This window comes from Panulirus ornatus, chromosome 73 (assembly GCF_036320965.1).
Source record: "Panulirus ornatus isolate Po-2019 chromosome 73, ASM3632096v1, whole genome shotgun sequence".
NCBI lineage: Eukaryota > Metazoa > Arthropoda > Malacostraca > Decapoda > Palinuridae > Panulirus > Panulirus ornatus.
In genome coordinates, this window is record NC_092296.1 from 16,936,644 (window position 1) to 16,942,643 (window position 6,000).

Here is a 6,000-nt window from a genome sequence, read left to right on the forward strand (position 1 = left end):
GAACCACTATTCCTTCAAACATACCCATTTTTGCTTTCCGAGATAATGTTCTCGACTTCCACACATTCTTCAAGGCCCCCAGAATTTTCGCCCCCTCCCCCACCCTATGATCCACTTCCGCTTCCATGGTTCCATCCGCTGCCAGATCCACTCCCAGATATCTAAAACACTTCACTTCCTCCAGTTTTTCTCCATTCAAACTCACCTCCCAATTGACTTGACCCTCAACCCTACTGTACCTAATAACCTTGCTCTTATTCACATTTACTCTTAACTTTCTTCTTCCACACACTTTACCAAACTCAGTCACCAGCTTCTGCAGTTTCTCACATGAATCAGCCACCAGCGCTGTATCATCAGCGAACAACAACTGACTCACTTTTTTTTATTCAACAGACTATAATAGATAGACCATGTAGTAGTTTTGTACGCTGAGTTTGAGTCTGTTTTTAGAATGTTTCTGTCAACCATGGTTTTTAAGTGATAGAGCAATTAATTTTTACAGTAAGTGTATGTTACTCATTCATAGATATGGATGGTATTGCTTTTAAAAAACTTACCTTTGAAAAGTAGAAGTGTACAATTTTCAGCTACATTTGGCCTCGGGAACATCCCTCCTTTGTGTCCAACAGTAATCTGCCAACATAGAGGGGCTCCACTTTCCTTGACACTGCTTTTCCATGTCCAAAATGTCCTCATGAAATCTTTCACCCTCCATGCTCATCACAGACTGCCCAAGATTTTCCAGGAAAAAGTTGAAGTGCAAGTCCAAAAAGTGGATCTTTAGACTTGTATTGCACCCCAGAGCTTTATATGACGTCAATAAATCTTTCACAACATCACAGTAGTTTTCCAAACTGTGATTCCCCAAAAGATTTTTGCAAACTCTCTTAATGACAGCCATGCATTTTTTCAATTTCATTTAGCTCGTCAAACTTTTCGTCTTAAAGCAGTTCCCTAATCTTTGGTCTTACAAAAATACCCTCCTTTATTTATGCATCGCTGATTCTGGGAATTTATTCCTCAAATATGTAAATCCATCGCCAGTTTCATCCAAACCTTTGACAAAGTTATTCATCAACCCCAACCTAATTGTGCGAAGGAGGTAGATAAATTTTCTCAGGATCAACAATAGAAAGATTGATGACATACTTCCATGGAGTCAGTGATGTTCGTTTTGGCTATAATTTCTTAACATAATGATTTTTCTTGTCCCAGCTGTCCCTCACACGGAGAAAACAAAAGAACTTCATGTAACCGAGTTGCATGACAAGTAACAGTGCCACAACTTTTAGGTCACCACATACATTCCACTAAAGTGCCCATACTTAATTTTTTCAAAAGAAACTTCATGTTATCATACGATTTCTTCATGTTATCTGCGTGAGCCAGAGGAACCCAGGAGAACTTGTCTCCATTCTGGAGTAGAACTGCTTTCAAGCTTGCTTTTGAGTCAATAAACAAGTGCCACTCATCTGGTGACTCATTTATCTAGGCTTGTGCTTTCAAAAAGAAGCTACTGCACTTCACAAACAATGAATATATCTGTTATTAAACTTTTTGTTTTAAATGCTCCATAGAACACTGGTATATATATATCCCATTTTAGAAAGTTAAAAAAAAAGAGGGGCAAGTATGCAGTCTGTTGTGGATGGGAGACATTGGGAAGTGAGTCAGTTGTTGTTCGCTGATGATACAGCGCTGGTGGCTGATTCGGGTGAGAAACTGCAGAAGCTGGTGACTGAGTTTGGTAAAGTGTGTGAAAGAAGAAAGCTGAGGGTAAATGTGAATGAGAGCAAGGTTATTAGGTACAGTAGGGTTGAGGGACAAGTCAATTGGGAAGTAAGTTTGAATGGAGAAAAACTGGAGGAAGTGAAGTGTTTTAGATATCTGGGAGTGGATTTGGCAGCGGATGGAACCATGGAAGCGGAAGTGCATCATAGGGTGGGGGAGGGGACGAAAGTTCTGGGAGCGTTGAAGAATGTGTGGAAGTCCAGAACGTTATCTTCGTCTGCCACGCTGCTTCCTCCTCCACCAAGGCGCCGTCACAAGCACTTGGCCATCGTTGGAAAGCAAAAATGGTTATGTTTGAAGGAATAGTGGTTCCGACAATGGTATATGGTTGCGAGGCGTGGGCTATAGATAGAGTTGTGCGGAGGAGGGTGGATGTGCTGGAAATGAGATGTTTGAGGAGAAATGTGGTGTGAGGTGGTTTGATCGAGTAAGTAATGAAAGGGTAAGAGAGATGTGTGGTGGTAAAAAGAATGTGGTTGAGAGAGCAGAAGAGGGTGTTTTGAAATGGTTTGGGCACATGGAGAGAATGAGTGAGGAAAGATTGACCAAGAGGATATATGTGTCAGAGGTGGAGGGAACGAGGAGAAGTGGGAGACTAAATTGGAGGTGGAAAGATGGAATGAAAAAGATTTTGAGTGATCGCGGCGTGAACATGCAGGAGTGTGAAAGGCGTGCAAGGAATAGAGTGAATTGGAATGATGTGGTATACCGGGGTCGACGTGCTGTCAATGGATTGAGACAAGGCATGTGAAGCATCTGGGGTAAACCATGGAAAGTTCTATGGGACCTGGATGTGGAAAGGGAGCTGTGGTTTCGGTGCATTATACATGACAGCTAGAGACTGAGTGTGAACGAATGTGGCCTTTGATGTCTTTTCCTAGCGTTACCCCGCGGACATGCGGGGGGAGGGGGTTGGTATTTCATTATGTAGCGGGGTGGCGACGCTAATGAATAAGGGCAGACAGTATGAATTATGTGCATGTTTATATATGCATATGTCTGTGTGTTTATAAATATGTATACGTTGAGATGTATAGGTATGTATATGTGCGTGTGTGGCCGTGTATGTATATACATGTGTATGTGGGTGGGTTGGACCATTCTTTCGTCTGTTTCCTTGCGCTACCTCGCTAACGCGGGAGACAGCGACAAAGTATAATAATAATAATAATAATAATATATATATATATATATATATATATATATATTTTTTTTTTCAAACTATTTGCCATTTCCCGCGTTAGCGAGGTAGCGTTAAGAACAGAGGACTGGGCCCTTGAGGGAATATCCTCACCTGGGCCCCTTCTCTGTTCCTTCTTTTGGAAAGAAAAAAAAAAAAAAAAAAAAAAAGTGAGAGGGGAGGATTTCCAGCCCCCCGCTCCCTCCCCTTTTAGTCGCCTTCTACGACATGCAGGGAACACGTGGGAAGTATTCTTTCTTCCCTATCCCCAGGGATATATATATATATATATATATATATATATATATATATATATATATATATATATATATATATATATATATATTATCCCTGGGGATAGGGGAGAAAGAATACTTCCCACGTATTCCCTGCGTGTCGTAGAAGGCGACTAAAAGGGGAGGGAGTGGGTGGCTGGAAATCCTCCCCTCTTGTTTTTTTTTAATTTTCCAAAAGAAGGAACAGAGAAGGGGGCCAGGTGAGGATTTTCCCTCTAAGGCCCAGTCCTCTGTTCTTAACGCTACCTCGCAAATGCGGGAAATGGCGAATAGTATGAAAAAAAAATATATATATATATATATATATATATATAAAAGTAAAAAAGAAAAAAAAAATATATATATATATATATTTTTTTTTTTTGCTTTGTCGCTGTCTCCTGCGTTTGCGAGGTAGCGCAAGGAAACAGACGAAAGAAATGGCCCAACCCACCCCATACACATGTATATACATACGTCCACACACGCAAATTATACATACCTACACAGCTTTCCATGGTTTACCCCAGACGCTTCACATGCCCTGATTCAATCCACTGACAGCACGTCAACCCCGGTATACCACATCGATCCAATTCACTCTATTCCTTGCCCTCCTTTCACCCTCCTGCATGTTCAGGCCCCGATCACACAAAATCTTTTTCACTCCATCTTTCCACCTCCAATTTGGTCTCCCACTTCTCCTCGTTCCCTCCACCTCCGACACATATATCCTCTTGGTCAATCTTTCCTCACTCATTCTCTCCATGTGCCCAAACCATTTCAAAACACCCTCTTCTGCTCTTTCAACCACGCTCTTTTTATTTCCACACATCTCTCTTACCCTTACGTTACTTACTCAATCAAACCACCTCACACCACACATTGTCCTCAAACATCTCATTTCCAGCACATCCATCCTCCTGCACACAACTCTATCCATAGCCCACGCCTCGCAACCATACAACATTGTTGGAAACACTATTCCTTCAAACATACCCATTTTTGCTTTCTGAGATAATGTTCTCGACTTCCACACATTCTTCAAGGCTCCCAGGATTTTCGCCCCCTCCCCCACCCTATGATCCACTTCCGCTTCCATGGTTCCATCCGCTGCCAGATCCACTCCCAGATATCTAAAACACTTTACTTCCTCCAGTTTTTCTCCATTCAAACTTACCTCCCAATTGACTTGACCCTCAACCCTACTGTACCTAATAACCTTGCTCTTATTCACAATTACTCTTAACTTTCTTCTTTCACACACTTTACCAAACTCAGTCACTAGCTTCTGCAGTTTCTCACATGAATCAGCCACCAGCGCTGTATCATCAGCGAACAACAACTGACACACTTCCCATATATATATATATATATATATATATATATATATATATATATATATATATATATATATATATATATATATATTTTTTTTTTTTTTTTTTTATACTTTGTCGCTGTCTCCCGCGTTTGCGAGGTAGCGCAAGGAAACAGACAAAAGAAATGGCCCAACCCCCCCCCATACACATGTATATACATACGTCCACACACGCAAATATACATACCTACACAGCTTTCCATGGTTTACCCCAGACGCTTCACATGTCTTGATTCAATCCACTGACAGCACGTCAACCCCGGTATACCACATTGCTCCAATTCACTCTATTCCTTGCCCTCCTTTCACCCTCCTGCAAGTTCAGGCCCCGATCACACAAAATCTTTTTCACTCCATCTTTCCACCTCCAATTTGGTCTCCCTCTTCTCCTCGTTCCCTCCACCTCCGACACATATATCCTCTTGGTCAACCTTTCCTCACTCATTCTCTCCATGTGCCCAAACCATTTCAAAACACCCTCTTCTGCTCTCTCAACCACGCTCTTTTTATTTCCACACATCTCTCTCACCCTTACGTTACTTACTCGATCAAACCACCTCACACCACACATTGTCCTCAGACATCTCATTTCCAGCACATCCATCCTCCTGCGCACAACTCTATCCATAGCCCACGCCTCGCAACCATACAACATTGTTGGAACCACTATTCCTTCAAACATACCCATTTTTGCTTTCCGAGATAATGTTCTCGACTTCCACACATTCTTCAAGGCTCCCAGAATTTTCGCCCCCTCCCCCCACCCTATATATATATATATATATATGTCTAAATGTGTGTGGATGTAACTAAGATGAAAAAAAAGGAGAGATAGGTAGTATGTTTGAGGAAAGGTACCTGGATGTTTTCGCTCTGAGTGAAACAAAGCTCAAGGGTAAAGGGGAAGAGTGGTTTGGGAATGTCTTGGGGGTAAGGTCAGGGGTTAGTGAGGACAAGAGCAAGGGAAGGAGCAGCACTACTCCTGAAACAGGAGTGGTGGGAGTATGTGATAGAGTGTAAGAAAGTAAACTCTAGATTGATATGGGTAAAACTGAAAGTGGATGGAGAGAGATGGGTGATTATTGGTGCTAATGCACCTGGGCATGAGAAGAAAGATCATGAGAGGCAAATGTTTTGGGAGCAGCTTAGCGAGTGTGCTGGTAGTTTTGATGCTCGAGACCGGGTTTTAGTGATGGGTGATTTGAATGCAAAGGTGAGTAATGTGGCAGTTGAGGGAATGATTGGTGTGCATGGGGTGTTCAGTGTTGTAAATGGAAATGATGAAGAACTTGTAGATTTATGTGCTGAAAAAGGACTGGTGATTGGGAATACCTGGTTTAAAAAGAGAGATATAGATAAGTGTACATATG